The sequence below is a fragment of the Cyprinodon tularosa genome, unplaced genomic scaffold, assembly GCF_016077235.1.
Source record: "Cyprinodon tularosa strain WSP-4 unplaced genomic scaffold, ASM1607723v1 ctg11, whole genome shotgun sequence".
Classification (NCBI taxonomy): Eukaryota; Metazoa; Chordata; class Actinopteri; order Cyprinodontiformes; family Cyprinodontidae; genus Cyprinodon; species Cyprinodon tularosa.
In genome coordinates this window covers 968,784-987,563 of record NW_024037893.1, presented here as the reverse complement: position 1 = coordinate 987,563, position 18,780 = coordinate 968,784, and the positions used below count along the sequence as shown (strand labels likewise).

At 38.8% G+C, this 18,780-nt stretch overlaps 1 protein-coding gene across 9 annotated transcripts in view; it reads left to right on the top strand.

The window, feature by feature from the left end:
- Positions 1–18,780, top strand: part of LOC119789835 (nuclear receptor coactivator 3-like) — a 48,863-nt gene that overhangs the window by 12,656 nt on the left and 17,427 nt on the right. For 8 of the 9 annotated variants that reach the window (XM_038295017.1, XM_038294993.1, XM_038295045.1 and 5 more), the window contains exon 2: positions 4,678–4,753. The exons of the other annotated variant lie outside the window; for it this stretch is intronic. The gene's annotated coding sequence lies outside the window, so the exon portion shown is untranslated. The remainder of the gene's footprint in view (positions 1–4,677; positions 4,754–18,780) is intronic. 9 annotated transcript variants of the gene reach the window in all.

Genomic DNA, 18,780 nt, shown 5'->3' with positions numbered 1-18,780 from the left:
AAGATCTGTGTGTCAGATGTGGATTCGTCTGAAAACAGAGTAATATTACATTCCTCAACGTTGTCTTTTGATCCCTCAACATTTGTTAGCTTCACATGTTCTCTTTTATTGGGGCAGTCTTTTGCCCAGTGAAAAGTGCTCTGACATATTGCACATTTAGTTCTTCTCCCGTATTTGTCGAGTGGATTAGTCCCTGCAGCTGTTCTTGAGCTTTGCTCTGAGTTTGAACTCCGTTCACGCTTGCCTGTGTATTTGGTGAAAAAGGCTGAGTCGCCCTCTTGTGGAGGATAGACATTATCACCGAAGATTCTTTTCAAAGCTGATTTCATGTTGTCAAAAGTTACAGTGGAACAGGCGGTAAGAGCTAGCTGTTTGTCTTTAACGTTTAGCCCCGCGGTGTCTAATAGCTTGAATGCTAACACTGCATCCGGTAGTTCCATTTTGAACTTACATAACTTGTTGTACCGTCGTTCAAATTCGATAATGTAATCCATCATGGACGTGTCGCCGCGTCTGTGGATCCGGTCAAACTCTGTGTAAGCTTCGTACTGTCGATCTTTTTCTTCTTTTAAAAACACTGAATCCAACTTGTCTAAAAGAACACTCATTCCTGTATCGACGTTGAGATGTTCCGCAGCGATTTCCAGCGCGCTTTCTCTCGCTCTTCCTGATAGCGACAGGGTAACCGCCAGGGCCTGCTTCTTTTTGTCCAAGTCGGTAACAATTCTCCAGATTTCAATTTCATTTTTCCAACTTTCGTAAGACGTCTTCTCGTCGAACGGTGGGGGAACTTTGTAATTTCCAGCAGCGGCCATCCTCTGCTACCAATGTTGGCTCAATAATCACACTGCTGACGTTAATATCCACACTTTAATGGTCGCCATTAACAGTTTACAACATGCGCTCCCGCGCTCATCATTCAACTCCATGAAGAAGGAAAACCCAGATCAAGCCCCGCCTCCCATTCCTTACATCTCATACATGCACAGTCTGCTACTTACAACTTAACAATACCCACTCATCCCTTCTTTTAATTATAGAAAATATGGGTGTGGCTACATGACTTCAAAAGGAAACTAAATAATGGGTAAGGAGGGCTTTTTTTTTTTGCATGCCATTTTGATGACTGTCCAGTCTTTGTCAACTGGCATTTTTTGTCTCTGCTTTCTGAATAGATTACATTCTTTGAATGCTTCCTCTGTCTAAGGCTCACAGTGCTCTACAAAAAAAAGATGTGCAGCAGGGATGATAAATTAGAATTTCAGTAAGTTCAGTTTAAAATTAATAGCTGAAAAGCTGAACAGTTGCTCCTAATGTCACAGAGCTGAAAGGACAGGCTGATTGTTTCCCCAACTTGAAATATGACTCCCTGGTCTTGATGCTGCTTCTGTCTGGCACCGGTACTGACAGCGCAGGGTTAGTCAAGGGAAGTGGTTTCTGCTGAGAGATAAGGTTCTCTAGGAAATTGTCTTCACACTGGTGTTTGGATTATTTCCCCAAGTCAAGTGCAGACTAACTTTACTCCATGATTCTTGCAGTCGCCTCATTTAATGTAAAACACTGCAGTTAGACCAGTTAGATTTCAATGCCACTTTTGTAATCCTAAGTGTTTGTTAAAGGTCAACATACTGCATGCTGACACGGTGGTGGGATGAAGCCCAACAGGTAGGTTGGCTTTTTCTGCCTACCTGTCGAGCTAAATATAGACAGTCGCCGCTCAACAAGACAATCATGTTTCCACTGCTGAAATATTTAGCTGGATTGCCCAAAACAAGAGAGAGGAGAGTGAAATGAAAGCAACTGAAACTAGATCCACAGCTCGGTTAGACCCAAGTCAAGGAGGGTAGTTTTGACTGTGTTCGAAGAGGCATCTCACTCCTTCCCCGATTAACCTCTTCTTCAACTGTGGGGTGAAAAGTGTTAGGCTAGTCAAGCCATATGTGAGCTGCGCTCTCTCCTTAAAGCCAAACAGGCAGCCTGAAGCAATCATTGCAGCCGCTTCCAGTTTACAGCTAGCAAGGAGTTGGATCAGTTCTTGCTCAAGTCCTTGTCGATTGGTTGAGGGAAATGGTTTATTAGGAAAGGGAGTGTCAACATCATTGTCCCCCTCCTCCATTTTCTGCCCTTCCTCTTTAACTTCAACTCCCCCCTTAACTTTTCTCCCCATCTGAAGAATGCTCGTAAAGCGGGTTCACCTGAACGGGCCTGTGGGGGAGTAGACCCCTATCTTAGTTTGGGTTGTATTGTAAAATGTAATTTGGGCCTTGTTTGTGTTTTGTTTAGGAGGTCTTTTTTTTTTTATAAGAAAATGCTAAGGGGAAAGACAGCAGGGTTGAAAAAAAAAAAAGTTTGGTTTGTGAGATAACTGCTACCAGATGCTCTCGCTGTCTGTTATTTAATTTAAAGAAAAGGAGTCGGGTGAGTAGGGACAGAAGGAAGGATTGTGTTCTGGATGAACTCTTTAAACTCAGTCTTATTCTTGAACACAATGTGTTTTTTTATCAAATAAAAAAGATTTATATTTCAGATTCACATTTACAGCTACAGGTTTGTTCCTCCTCTCAGCCCTTATGCTGGGAATCTTGTGCTGCTAGCAAGAATAAGAAATATGTTCCAGTTCAGGCAGTGTAAGAAATAGAAAATGATGACATTGCACTTTTAGTCTTAGGTTATTGTTTCCTGTTATTGTTTCCTTCTTTATTTGTCCCACAATAGTAAAATGTCTTATTTTTATTGGGAAATTGACCAGGAAAATGAATGGTATATTAACCTTAAGCAAAGACAATTGTAGTGCTGGATCAAAGGCACCTACTTCCTTACAGAGTAATAACACATATATTAAGTGTTCTCTGGTGTACTGTCCCAAACAGGGAAATTACATTTCTCTAAAGGAGAGTTGAACTGTGGAGGGCCCAAAACTGGCAGAATTAAAAATTGAAGCAGAAATACAGTTGTACTTGAAAATTTACATACACTTCCATTAGAGACAGATGTATATAAAAATATATATCTGCTGAACTAAAATTTTGTTGAGCAGCACTTTAAGGCTAAAAAAAGGCTTTAAGGCTTGAAATCATGTGTTTTCTGTAAAGTTCAGGAAATACTCAGAGTTCTGCATCTGACATGTATGTTGGCTAGGGGTGGGTATTGCCAAAGAAGTCACGATTCGATTCGAATCGCGATTCACAGGCCACGATGCGATTCTATCACGATGCATCACGATACTTGAATTATTGCGATGCATTGCAATATTTTCTCCTCCATGTTTTGTTTTTGAATGATTCGGCGCAGTAGAAATGCTTGTGACACAAGGCAGTGTGCATCAACACATCCGCAGCGACATCTACTGGACTGGAAGTTGTATTACACTTGTTTTTGGCTGATGTTCGCCAACCATTCATGCAATTTTATTTACTCATTTTTTTAAATTAATAATCGATACTTGGTGTCAAGAATCGATGCAGTAGATCATGAAAATTAGAATCACGATGCATCATCATCACGATTATTTATATGTTGGCTCACTGTTCATGCGTGCCAAATATTTTTTTTGGGGGGGGGGTCTCTTCACAAACCTCTGTGTGGTAGAAGCTACCACATGGTGGTGGAAGTGTCATGCTGTGTTGAGGAAGAGTTTTCCTCAGCAAAAGAGGGAAAAAGGAATATGTGTAAAAACTTCTTTCCATCTAGCCTGGGCAAAACTGGACTAAATGAAAACCTTGTTCTGTGTAAATTTAATCAATACAACCCAAAAATAGAATGGCAAACATTGTCTTATTCTCCTTTTCCTGTTCCTAAATTTATTATCTTCATGTTAAATAAAATAAAATAAAAAGTCATCCTACTTTAGTTTTATTAACATGTTCCCCTTCCTGAACCTCCAACATATACATTAAGTTGAATTAGTGTGGCAGTGGGGTGTGGTCTCTGGCTCAGTCGGGATTTCTAGAGCAGCTGCGGTTGGCACAGTGGTGCAGTGGCATGTTTGTAAGCGGATATGTGAGCGTGCAAGTATGGACCTTAAGGACACCGTCTCCTGGTTCAACTGCAACTCAAAATCTTCTTTCAGTTAGAAACAACCCACTGGTCGCTGTGACCGTGCACATTAGCCTGCAGCCTGTCTCTCTACAATATGATGCGTTTTTTTGTGTTAAAGTTCTGCTTTAGATTTGTTTTATTGCAGGCTTCAGTTCATAGAAAAGTTAAGTCATAAATGACAGGCCTCTACAGCACGGTTTACAGTTCCAGAAGTATTACAGCATGTCAACACAGATGAGGCAATATGTCTGATAATTTATTGCACTTGTTTCTTAATTGGGCTCTTTTCATTTTCCCTCTGGATGAAGTGGAAAATGTAACTCTGTGTTTTAACTGCTCTTCTACCTGCCTGGTGAAGTCACCACTGTTGACGAGGCTTGTTGTTAAGGCAACACTCTGATCTAGAGGTTGCTGCACTGAAACTCACTGTTGTCCCCAGAATAGCTTAGCAAACATCTGCTTGTTGACTCTGCAGTATCACATTAATGTAATTTTAAATTAATAGCCAACAATTCTCACATCTGCTCATTAATCCTTACTCTTTGAGAAGTAGTCCTGCTCTCATAAGTGATTGTCTCTACCATTTCCGTTTGGCTTATTTAGGTCTAACATGCTTATTTGTTTGATGTTGCCTCACAGGAAGAAGCAGTTCTCCATAACCAGGGAAATGAGGCTCCCCGTGAATAAAGTACTTTAAAAGTCTGTGCTTTTCAAGGTGAGGTATAACACATGCTGTCCTCACATTTTCTCATTTATTTCTGCAATCTTTGTTTTATTCAAGAGATCTAACGTTTTGATCTAGTAAATATTTAACAGTCAGCCGATATGTTTTTTTGACCTTTGTTACTTTTTGCAAAGACTCTCTCTTGGCTAATTATTTTCATGTTTTAAATATGGCTGATCATTTCTATTGCTTCTTTTTTGTATATCGGGGATCTGAATCTAAAACAAACTGTCTGGGGACATTTCAGGTGACGCACATTCATTGTTTACAGACCTGTTTCACCTCTCAAACACCTTTCAAATGTCAGAGTCCCCAGTCCAGTTGATAAGTTTAGAGTTTTTCACTTTTTGAGCTTCTTTTGATTGGAACTATTTTCCCTCTGAGCTACTTCTTATTAAAGGTAAGCTACATAATCTGTATAACGTGTGCTAATCCACCTGGGGTTGGCTAGGATTTGCTATGGCGGCATTATTTGCCTTTTTATGAGACCACACAAACATTTTATTTCAAATTAGAGGAACCATACCAACTTGGACCAACTGCATATCTAAAAATTGTGTCCAATGTATTCTAGCCTTCCTTTAATAAGCTAACGTTTGTTATCTATATTGAAACAGATTGGACATTAAACTGTTTGCATTTGTTTGGGTTCATATGTAGTGATATCTGTTGCTACAAGAGAAACACGGACTGGTGAAAAAACTTAACAGACCAAGCAATGTCAGACATTTTCAGTTAAAATGCAGCATGGGGGACTTTTGCTGCGACCAATGTCTGATTCTTTTTTTTTTTTTTTTGTCCTGTTTTGACCAACAATGAAGGCTTTTCTTCTCTGTTTACTCATCTTCCATTCCCTCCTCTCAGCCTCAAACTCCCAAAATAACTTGCCATCCATTTGTTGTTGGATCTGTCTGACCCTCCTCTATTGTAGTTGTGCAGTCCTGACATCTTCCATTGTAGAGTTTAACAGGAGTAACCTTCACATCGGGCTTGTACAGTCTATGCCCAACTACAGAGGGCAGACTGTTACAAAAAATACCTTAGAACTGTCTTACATTTTTTATTATATCATTCTTGGGTAACTTAATCATTAGGCAACTATGATTAAATCTGTATAAACTGTTAACAGTAGTTGTTAACATCTGTATAAACAGGTCCCCTTACCATTGGTCACCACAATGATTCAAGAGGAAGATTGTTAAAAATCAAAAGAAGCAACATTTTTGACCTTGTTTTGCAGAAATTGGACATTCATTTTAAAGGGGTCATAGAATGCAAAACAATCTTTTTGATAGATGAATAACGATAGTTCAGTGGGTGAAATGGAGGTACAGAGAAGTTCAAACCCCATTGTAGCCTCCTTTCTATGCAGATCTCACAATTCTAATAAAACGGGGCGAATCAAAATTGACGTCAATTCAGGGATGTTGCCTTATTTGGTTTTGGCCTGTACTTTTGTCACACCCCGAAATTGACATACAGACCAGCCCACTGGTTCATTGGCCCATCAACATGAATAGATGTCGCAAAGATGTAAGACCCTAATGATTCTGTCCCTAAGCTCTTGATAGCAATGCTAGCATATCTAAGGAGACCAGATTTGTGTTTCTGAAAAAGAGGAGGGGGGAGTGGTGGCTGGACTGGACCAGACTGAGCATTCAAACCCTGGTCCGGGAACCCCGGCGGACGGGGGCAGGGAGCCAGCGGGGACTGAGCGACCCAACCCGTGACGGTATGCTTCCCCCCCAGCCTGCCTTACCGTGCTTCCGTGCACGGGGCTGCGGGTGTCCGGGCTACCGTCACCTGGTCTGGTTTGGTCGCTCCTTCCCCCGCTGGCTCCATTGTCCCCGTCTGCCGCGGTTCCCGGAACCAGCCCTGGAGCTCACAGCTCTGTTCTGCTGCACTGTAGTCAACCAAAATCCTGGACGATTTTGAAATTCCCCCGGACATTTTTTTTGTTATGTAAAGTAGGACATTTCTGGGAAAAAGAGGATGTCTGGTCACCAATTTCGATGTTTCAGTGAGTGAGTTCTTGTTGCTAGCTTCGCTAGTTGTAAACCAACCAATCTGCACACAGCTCATCTAAATATTCATGAGCATACCATAAAAGGAAGAAAACCTGTTGTTTCATTCTAGAGCTTTTTACCAGGCTTGCATTAGGGCTCATAGAACAGCAGATATGCCATTTTCAGCCAAACCAATGCTACACACCCTATTCAGAGACCTTAAGGACGAGCACCAAATACCCTATATAATCATTCTATGACCTGACTGTTTTTTTTTGTTTTTTTTTTGTAAAACTATAAATCATTCACAATATTTTTTATATGACTGTCAGTTGTACCACTAGCTATTTATAAAGTAATCACAATAGCAATGTGAACAAATTGTAAACTTTTCTCTCGACTGTATTTTAATGCATCACAGTTTAGAGTATGACTATTACTTTAAAGGAATAGTACACCCAAAACATGATTAGCCTTCATTTTCTACTCACCCCCATGCTGAACAACACCCTGGAGTACTTTTTTGATATCTCAAATGCATCTGGAGATCTGGGAGGCTTCTTGCTGTCTGCTGACATTCAAATAATGGAGGTCTACGGTGACCGAGACAGAAAGGTCCATAAGTCCACAAAAAACGTGTCAATATTCCTCCATACTGCTCGTCCAATGTATTCCAAGTGTCCTGAGTGGGTAGCATCCAGAATTTACTCAAAACGAAGTCATTTAGAATGTTTTTAGAGCATAAACAGTAGTGTATAGGATTTCCTGAAAGCGCGTTCACGAGCCTACGGAAGCCGGCAGACCAGACCAGCGCATTCAGCTCGGCAAAGAACTCATGCTCTTCCTCAACACTGAAGTCCTCAGACATTTTTCTTTCGTTGTTTCTTTCTTTGCATAGGTAAACAGCACATTTCTTCCTCTACGCTTGCATTATTGGCAGAGCAGACGCTGAATGCGCACTTTCATCTGGTTTGGTCTGCCGGCTTCCGTAGGCTCGTGAACACGCATGTGCGCGCTTTCAGGAAATCTTATACACTACTGTTTATGCTCTAAAAACATTCTAAATGACTTCGTTTCGAGTAAATTATGGACGCTACCCACTCAGGACACTTGGAATACATTAGACGAGCAGTATGGAGGAATATTGACACGTTTTTTGTGGACTTTAATGGACCTTTCTGTCTCGGACACCATAGACCTCCATTATTTGAATGTCAGCAGACAGCAAGAAGCCTCCCAGATCTCCAGATGCATTTGAGATATCAAAAAAGTACTCCAGAGTGTTGTTCAGCATGGGGGTGAGTAGAAAATGAAGGCTAATCATGTTTTGGGTGTACTATTCCTTTAAGTAATGGGTAGAAATGCACATGAGCTTGTGTCCTTTTTATGCTGTTGTCATCTGTGCAAACGGCTTGATTAGGAGTAGAGGCTTAATCACTCAGCAGATGGAACAGAGTACAGTGTCGCAGTAAAAAAAACAAAAACAAACCTAGACTAGTATTATGAAGACTGTCTGCTTGAACATGTTTACTTGTATGTTTGTGTCCAGTCATTCAGATGTAATGCTTTTAAACATTTCCAAACAACACAACATGCTCTTACATGAGATCCCGGGTTCTTCTCTCTGAAACTGTTACTTTTCACCTTACCAGTCTTTAGTAAATTAAAAAAAGAGATTATAGCTTATAGGGGTGTGGGAAATAATCCTTTTGGCGATATATATTGTGATATTCGGCTGCCCAATATAATATCGATCTTTCACTTCTTAGTATCGATTTTCAAAAAAAATATATGATTACATAAAACATTGATGGGAAAATGGGCTACCTCTGCACCACCACTCTGGCAGAGAGCGCTGTGGAGCCCTTTACCTGTGTGTACAGCACCAAATCTGTATTTGAGGCAGTCACAGTGGAAGAAAACCCCAAACAACATGGATAATAATACCTAATCAATATTTTCTGATGAAAATATACAGCGCTTGCTGTTTTATCTCATCATTTGATTTTTGATACCTGGAGAAAATATGGCAATATATGGTGATACTGCAATATCGTGATAATATCGTATCGTGACCCAAGTATCGCGACATGTATCGAAACACTCATGCCAATACTCACCTCTAATAGCTTATTTATTGGTCAAAGCTGTCTGTTTAGGTAGATTATTGTGGCAATTAATGCACAGTTTCCTCACTGCCACCCATTTCCAGTCTCCCAGCCTTTTTCTCTGATCTTTAAGATGTAGGCATGTAAGATGTGGACATAAAGGGTCATAAAGGCCATATGAGTAGCCATCAGATTGTTTGCAATTTGGTTTACTCAGACAGTCCCTCCTTTAAAATTAACCATGACTTGTTGAATAATATGACCTAAATATTTTTGAAATTTTCCTGTTCAATTAAAAATAGCATTTGTAATGCTTAAAAAAAATTCTGTATCCTTGTTATATTTTTCAACCATGGAGGTCATCATTTTTTTACCTGTACAATGCATGACTACATGATTACAGAGTTAGGTCCTACAGGCCTGGTATCTACACAGGAAACCTGTTAGGAAGGCAAGGTTACCAAAGGTTTTTTGGTTTTATTTAATTTTTTTAAGATCTTATTTAGTTTGACTGGTGTTTGAATGTGAACGACACCACACTGCGTCACTTTCTCAGCTTGTGATATACTTTTTCTATATTGGCTGGAGCTAGCACTATTCGGAAAAGTAAACAATTTGCATCTCCTAGAAGCAGCCGCAGAAACACCAGCTTCTTCAGCCAAACCTCTTCCTCCGTTCGGTCAATTTCAAGGTGCTCCCGTTCAAACATAAAGGGGAACACAGGTTTTTATACATTGGGCCCTTGATTTTACGTTATTACATCATATTCTACTCACTCATGTGAGTTTTGAGTCATTTGGAGCTGTTTGAAGACATTTGGTTAGGTTCTATCCAAGTAACGTCTTCCTATGGGCAACGAGTTGAATGCTGGCGTACCATTAATGATAAATTATGAACAGTTTAGTTTGTGCCTTCAAGTCGTTGCCCATAGGAAGACATTACTTGGATATCTTCAGAACAGCTCCAAATGACAAAACTCATATGGTTGAGTAGAACATGATGTAATAACGTCAAATCAAGACCCCAATGTAAAAAAAACAACTAATAATAAAAAAAAAAAAAAAAAAAAAGACGTTCCCCTTTAAAAGTTTTAACATTTACTAATTGCTCTTTTGGCTCAACAGAGCTAGTACTACAGGGCCTAGTGTATGTTATTTATCCAGCGTTTACTACATGGTGACTTTTGTGACAAAATTTAATTCACATTTTTAAATAAATAAACCGCTTTTTTTTTTTTTTTTTTTTTTAACATCTAAAATGAATACTTAAAAAATAAAGTCTATTTTTCCAACTAATGGTGGATCCATATAGAGTAGTGGTCTGAATAGTTTCAATGTGGTTCAATGGGATAAAAACAGATAAAAATTCTATTGTTCCTTTTGTATCGGCTATAAAAATATTTGCAAGTAACGATTACAGCTTAAATTACATTTTATGTTCCTGGTTTCTAAAACAACAAAAATCAACATCATCCAGTGAAACCAGCCGGCAGAACAGAGATTCTCTTAAGGTGCTGCTCTGTTTCCCCTTATACCTCGATTGTGGATCCTTTTTCACCATGGCTCTGTCAACACATGAGACTGGCCAGTTGAGAGAAAAGAAAAGGAGTAGTAAGGGAGGAGGGAGAGGGAGCAGGGAGGGGCTGAAGTTGTGAAACTGGCGTCAGACCATCTTTTGAGTAGAATTCTTTGCAGGGGTCAGAGTTCAGGCGCAGCAAAGTGGCGTTGTGATTGGCTGAGGAAAGGTGAAATGAAAACCACGGTAAACTTTTGACCCCGGCGCAGCAGCACTGCAGGAACGCCCAGGCTCTGCTCTGGCGTGGTGGAACAGAGCCCGCTCTCTTCCTGTGTTTACTCCACCAATCCAACAGGGACGGAGGGGAGAACAGGAGGAAGAAAAAGGGGGAGGGGGAAAGAGAGAGGCACAAGCAAGAAGGAGAGAGGGAAAACTATCACAGTGCTAGCACAGTTAAAACGTTGACAGAACACAACTCCTTTGTGTCTGAGTTGCACAGCAAAAAATGTTTTATATCTGGATGGCAGGTCATTTAATTGCAGCGGCTGAAATTTGTTCACAGCAAATGATCTGCACCTACGTGAGATTTTTTTGAATCAGTGGAGCTGCTCTAGTTGCTAGAAGGGCTGTGTGTTATCAGACCCGGCAGCTTGGAGGCTGATCAGAGCCGGGCTCCTCAGATAAAAGCCCGTTTCCCCATTGATTAATGAACTCATTTCCATAATATTAGCTTTGTGCGATCACAGCACACTGCATTTCTGTTTGGTCACTCCACTCTACTCCGGATAAGAACGATCACATTCATATACTACTCAACATGTCTAGCTTGCATAAAAGGATTATTAAAGATTTAGCTTTACAATTGTGTTGATGAGTTAGCTAGGTAGAACTGCAGTCTTATTTATCCCACTCTGTTGTTGCCTTTATCCTTTGTTGGTCTTGTCGATGGATGGTTGGCGATGCACATGTGGAACACGCATACACATAGAATATGAAAAATCTGCAATGTCTTTGTTTTCACCTTCATTTTATTTTCCCTAGATTTTCTACACCTTGCAGTTTGTGAGAGGAAAAACCAGTGAAATGCAAAGCAGGCTGTCAAAGCCCCCATGTGTGTTCAGCAAAGTGGGGAAGGTGCTTTTTTTTTCTAGAGGAAAAGAGCATCTTATCAAGACACTTTCTTTGCTTTGATGTATGCACTCTGTTTCACAACATTACTCTAAAAAATCACCAGCAAATATATCTTCATTTATATTTTTATGCATTTGGCTAAATTTGGTTTTCTTTGTAATTATTCTCCAAATGTTTATAATTGGATGTTCCTCTTCAGTGACTTGTAAACTTTATCTACCCACAATCTTCTTCCATTTACATCATGTGCTTAGCCTTAAGAGTAGGCTTTATTCTTGCACCGTAAAATAAAACATAACTCTGTTTAAGACACAAAATGTCAGTAAGGCTTATGAGTATCTGTTACTGAGAAAGATCATTTTGTATAAATTGACAATGCAGATTATATTTTTAATTTGCATAAGTTCAGTAGAGGAGAAAAATGTTTTTCTTTCGTACATTAAATGGAACAGGGCGACAGAATTGAAGCGTAATTATATTCAAACCTATCTGCTCCTTCTTGTGGTGTTTCAGCTATAGTAGGTAATCACTTATTAACCTGGGAAAGATGGTACCAAAACCTTGATGTTGTACACAATAATGATTTACTTTCACAGTTTCTAATAATTTTATCTACAAAACATTAAAAAGCAATCCATAAACATGTGAAACCATTCATTTTTTAAAAACTCCTCTCTTGTTATAAATGGGCTATAAAATAAATCTACTTGAGTTAAAAAAAAAAAATCTGATTTTCATTTCGTCAGCATTATTAGTTTATTTAGCAGTAGGGTATTTCCCCATAGCAGAATAGTCATCCCCATAAATAGAAAGCTATTAAAATGATCTTCATTCAAATTTTTTCATTAGAATATTATCTGGTTGGGTTGATATGACTATTAAAATGACCATTAGTAAACTCTCATCTCACTCTACTAAGGATCTTTGCAATGGCAGTAAGCCAATAACACTATACCCTCTCCTATCTACATTTGATAGTTCAGCAGATGCATTCCTGAATTAATATGAATTCAAGACCAAAGTGAGAAGCAAGAATCAGTTTCTCCATTTCACACAATTCAACAGGAAATCACTTTTACCATTTTCTTTATAATTTCTTAAATATTCAATGTTGGTATAAAGTATCAAGTGCACCACTTTTGTTATGACTGTTAGGTTGTTCGTCTGTAGTGGGAATTTTGTAAGATATATATATATATATATATATATATATATATATATATATATATATATATATATATATAGGGGATATTTACAGCCTTGTTCACACAAACACTAGCAGACTGGATACCTTTACAAATAAAAAAGGCAATGCCATTTGCAAATGTCTTTGATCATACTTTCTCATAGCTTTTGAAGCTACTCATCCGAGACAAGTCTGGTCCTGAGTTGGTACAGGCAGACCTCCACATTCACAGCAGATCTACATCCCAAGTATATAATTTTACCAGGTCTGCCATCTCTGACTTGACCTTGCTTTTGTGTGTGGAAAATGTCCCGGCCAAGCTCCGCCTCCATTTTCAGCAGTTGTTTCTTTCTATCGTACACAACAGGGAAGCTTCACAACCTCAAGTAATTGGGAGGAAAAGGTTTCTCGATAGGAATGTAGCTTCACTTATCTTTAAATGGATTAAACTCTACAGATGCAACAGAGATGAAAACGGACCGGTTTAATTTGAATCTGCTAACACAGCTGCATGGCTGATGTACGCACATCCTGCACCTGTATATTGGTGTAGGGATAGAAATTGGTTAATCTTTGCATCACTAGTGGGAACCTCTACATTTGTTTGGCAGCGTGTCGGATTCAGGGGAAGCACTGTGTAGCAAAATAACTCTACTACAAGTATTTGCTGTTGTAGTTTAGCACTTGATGATGTAGAAATTGACTTTGACCATTAACCCATGTATTTTACAGATACAAGAATGTGGGCGAGTAAAAGCACAACATAATCTAAAGCAATTCTCTATTTTTGTATTTTTTATTACTCGGTAGTTAAATAGCTAGACCTACAGCTTTAATAACAACTTACAGGTAGTCTAGTAGGAGCTATCCCCATTATCATGGTGCCGTATGCTCAACAGATCCCTCTTTTAGGACAAAAAAAAATGTAGAAAATTCAACCTCCAACTCTCTGAAATGATCAGAAATTTTTGTATTTGATATATCTGCAAAATGTATCATTATTTTGTATTTGGTGAAATAAAAGTGTAGAAAACGAAATGATTTTCAAGTTGGAAGCCTCACTTTTCTCAGGTGGGGCACCTTGCTAAAGTAATCCAAGTCCCCATTTTACCTTCCAGTAAAATTGATAACCCTACAAATATAACTACCAACATATCAAGTCACTCAGTCAGAATAAATCAGACCTTTTGGCTGGTGTGGAGGCTGGGGTGTGTAGAGGCCCTCTTCTCGGTGACTAGATGGTTTTATGTTCCCCAGAAGGTGGAGAAGTTCTTTGAAGAAAAAAGGAAGTCATTCATTCCTTTTGTTGGCTTCTTGCACTTGATCTCTTAGACTCTACTTTTTGTTACTTTATAACCGTGTCTGGGGTTTCTTTGTGTGTGGCTGAGGTAAATACATGATGTCAAGCTATTTAAACAGATTGAATATCTTGTGGTTGGCCATGAGCTGTAAATATCCCACTTTTAGTGAGTCTTTTTTTTTTTTTTTTTTTCAACAGAGAATGCATCCTTTTTTTGGGGGGGTGCAGTAGTATACGTGTTCCCCAGTTTGTGTGATCTTTGTTTTGGGTGTCGCCAATGTTTATTGTTGCCTGCCACTCTTTGTCCTGGGGAGCTCAGATTGCAGGCTTTATTCAAGGCTCTTCAGGAATGTCCTCCTTTCTATTCTCGTCCTGCCTGACTAAAACCGTCGCTGCTCTGGCCTTCAGCCAGATGACTCGAGATCAAATTAGAGCATTTTGTAACAATACCTTCGAGTGTAGGTGCTGAAATTGCTCCTCTCGTCGTTTTAAGTTGAAACGAACCTCATTGCTACATAAAAACAGCAAGTTGGTTTGGAGATCTCAAGCTTTGATCAAGTCAACTTTTGTCAAGTTGGACAGAAATACAGCTGCACATAAATTGGGTTGTTAATTATCAGCTAATATTATAACAGAGGCTTTTCTTTAGTTGTTGCACTAAGCTTCAACCAGTAAAGCTAGCATGTAGCTCCAATGGAATCAACTGTACTCCTCCTTTAATCAGTGTTTTAGCTATATGGTTCGTGGATTTTTAACCCCACTCAAAATGGAGGAAAAAAAGAAATCCTTCTCTAGTAAAAAGAAAACTGAACAAAAAAGCTTGAATTTGGGGGAAAAACTGTGATAGTCCTTTCTAAGACTACGATATTTAAAAAGTCAAAAGCAAATAGAAAAGTAGTATGACTGGTTTGACAATAGGGCAGATTCTGAAGACCACTGAGCAGCAGTTAGAAAAATTATTTATGCCACTTCGGTTTTGGACAAAAAACAAACATGAAATAACAAAAGATAAAAAATTATTTGATCAAAGAAGACTTTTGGTTAAAGCTAAATGGAATAAAAAGATTATACAAGATGGAAATTAAAAACAGAACTTTTATGCAGGAATATTTCTTAAGGTTCTTTCTGTTTTCACATTAAACAATCTTTCTCACCTATAAAAAGCTATTCTTGATGGTTAAAATCAGCTACGTGTTTTAGTACAATTTCCCTCTCCGCTTATATTCTTAAGTGTATGACTGCAATCATCCATGTAGTGACTAAATCAGACACTGATCTATAGGCTTAGACGTGAAAAGAAGTATTACATACTGGATCAATTCTTAAGATTCATTTGTTAAATGGAGGGGAAAAAAAGAAGACTGCACTGTCCGTTTTGCATGGTACTTATCTGCTACCATCTAAATTTATATTTCACGTAACAGGGCAAAAATCGGGTGCACTGAAATTATAAACTTGGTAGCTGGATAAATGTCACTTTTAGTTTTATTTCCTCATTCCGTTTGAGCTAAATAAGCCACAGGCTTTACATTCACTTTCTCCCTTGAGGTTGAACTTTTAGTTTACCCAAGTTAGTGCAAAATTTAATGTTGGACATTACTCCTAAACATAATCAAGTTTTTATTTAACCACAAATTGCATTAGTGAATGCTCTTACTTCATGGCTTTTATAGACCAAAAAAAGCAGGCCCCTTTAGTTGAGGCAGTTAATGAGCACCTCTGAACAGAAAGAAAAAAAAAAATCAGTTTTTTTTTTTTTTTTTTTTTTTTTTTTTTTTTTTTTTTTTACTTCAGTTGATTATGGGGAAAATTGGTCTGACTGGTTCTTCTCCACCCATGACTAATGTTAATGAACATTGTTGTTGCTGCAGGTTCTGCCGTTGTGTGCCAGTCATTAGCCACTAATGGTGCTTTGATGAGTCGTCTAACAGTAGCATTACTGCTCAGGAAACTGCTTCGTCAAACACAGTAAATGTTGGCTGCATATCATGCTTTGAACGCACAAAAGAAGAAGATAATAGGAGGCCTCTTTGGTCAGAAGCAACATTTTGAATTGATCTTCTGGAGAGCTAACAAGCTAAGCTTTGGGGGAAGCGCAAAAGTGAAGGAGCACAGATCGCCTTGTGTTGTTTGAGTCTACTGTAAAAATTACTCAACGAGATGTCCTGCTCGGTCATTTTATAGTAAATGTGATGTATGATGATAATGCTTTATTTTACCTGCCTTCTTCTTTGGATGACAGAATATTTGACCTTAAATTGCTGGCGGAATTGTTCACAAAATAAATAACAGTTAAAATGTTTGAAGTTTTGCAGTATTTAAGTATGGCTGCTTCAGTTACCTAATTAGTTGGTTTTACTGGAATAATGTTAAGCTCCATGAAGTGTCTCCTTTCCCCGCCCCTCCCCCTACCTGTCCTCCTCTTCCCTCCCTCTTTTTTTTTTTTTTATTCTGCTCTGTCTGCTTGACTCCTCCTCCACCTCCTGCACTGCATAATCACATGGTGCTTAGACCTCCTGGTCTGAATTACACTTCAATACCAAGGCTTGCTAATGGCTTTTGCTGCTGCATATCTACCTTTACACCCAAATAACAACACTGGGATTATAGAAGCGACAATTTTCAAGCCAAGTGTTTTGAAGGTGTCATTAAGAATCAAATAGTCTTTGGACAGCCAATGGAGAGGGAAAGGGGTTCCTTTCTGTGTTTTTAAATTATTCAACAGCAGCATTAGCTCAGTTGCAGCCTTGTGTTTAGGACTGATGTGATCAGTGGTCTGTGGTTGGTTGGGGGGGCAGGCAGGCACAAACACTGTGGGTGGAAGCAGATTGTAATTCACACTCCATCTGGCGAGGATGACTGAGAGGCGAATATTGAGGCTAAAACCAAACTGTTACGTCACAAGGATCTTTTTTTTTCTCTCTCTTTTTGTTCCCTTCTGCAATTTGGCAGATTATTTAACGTAAATTATAACATTTACTTATTATGAGGGGTGCATCTTTAGGTCAGATGTTATGATGAAAAGAATTAGCTGAAAGATTTATCTTTGATTTAAGATATTGCATCAAAGTGGAGATCCTTGGTTTAGGATTTAGTGTAAGAGAATTAATCTTTCTTGGCCTTCCTACTGTTAGCTCATATTAAATATTTATATTTGGACCAGAGGGGATGTCGCCTCATTTCCTCTCCAAGAAACAGTTTTTTGCTTTTATGAAACAAAACAAAAAAAGCATGAGTTGTGACCTTTTTAAACTAGTTTAGCATTCTGTTTGTAGTGACTTTTGTACTTAGCAGCACTAACATTAAAAACTTGCTCTCTGAGTTGAGAAAGACAGATCTTAAACTCCAAAATATTTCTTACCACAAGGATAAATCGGAGACTTGTTCTCTTCCCCAAATTACTGTTTAAAGCTTTGCTGTTTCTAAGCTAGATTGTTTTATTTATTTATTTTTTTCAAATCTACATAGAAAGTTTAATCTTCTCTAATTAACAGCGTCCACACGGCAGATTTTTTTTATTTGCAAGACTGTGATATATCTGGTTTAAACAAGGTGGTAATAGACCAGTTGATGCATCTCCAGCGGTATGGAAAGCACAATGTATCCCCAACACAAGTGATAGATTTTCAGATTTAAAATTTCAGCTACAAAGCTCCGATAATCTGAACCTAGGCCTGTCGCGATAATCAATTAATCGCACAAATAAAAATTATCCACGTCATTTCATTTATCGGCTATATCGTCTCTGCCTGTGTTTTTCTCCTTCTATTGATGACGCTGGATGAAAAGGCTCAACTCCGGTGCTATCCACTGACCCCTCCCCTTCCTCATTTTTGAGGAGTGAGGATGAGTGGACTCTCGCATCAGGTAGTCAGCGCGCATCATTTTGTACTTCTGCAGCTTTAGAGCCCCATGAGGAGTTAGAGGAGTTAGCGAGGTAAAAAAAACCCACATCGGATGTTGGGGGAAAAAGCTCGAAATGGAATTGGTTTAAAAGCCGAGCGCAACAGCCGCAGTGTGGGAGTATTTCGGATTCAAACCAAACGACAGAGGAGAACCGCTGAACCTATGCGAGCCAGTATGTCGCATTTGTCATAAAACAGTAGCAACTACAAGCAGCAATACAACCAACCTACACATGCACCTTAAGCACAACCACTCAGCAAAGTTTCTCCAGCTGGAAACAAAAAGTACAAGCGGTGGCCCGTCTGTGTCTTCAAGTTTGCAACAGTCCACCATCACTGAAGCAATTAATCGACAGGCAGCATACAAAAACGATGGCACAAAGTGGCGCGCACTCACAGACGGCGTAGTTCATTTAATTGCTAAAGAGATGCTTCCATTTAATATTGTTGAAAAGCCGGCATTTCGAAAAATGTTCCAGACATTTGATAAACGGTATGAATTCCCCAGAAAACATACATGTCACCAACGTGAAATTTTGTATATACGTTTTTATTTTCACTGTTTTTTTTTTTTTTCACAGTGGTTTTATCTTTTTTTTTTTATCTTTTTTAATTTTTATTTCTCGTTTTATTTTGTTAACAAGTTCCAGTGTTAAGTGTTCTGTTGAAAATAAAGTGTGTTTATCTTTGGCAGGAAAATGCATGCATTATTACATCATTTCCATTAAATCAGTGTAAAAAGGTCTTCAAACAATATTATCGTTTATGGCAATAATTTTTGAGACAATTAATCTTTCTGCAAAATTTATCGTGACAGGCCTATCTGAACCTGAATTATTTTTTGTGCCTTGTTAAATCCTAACACCT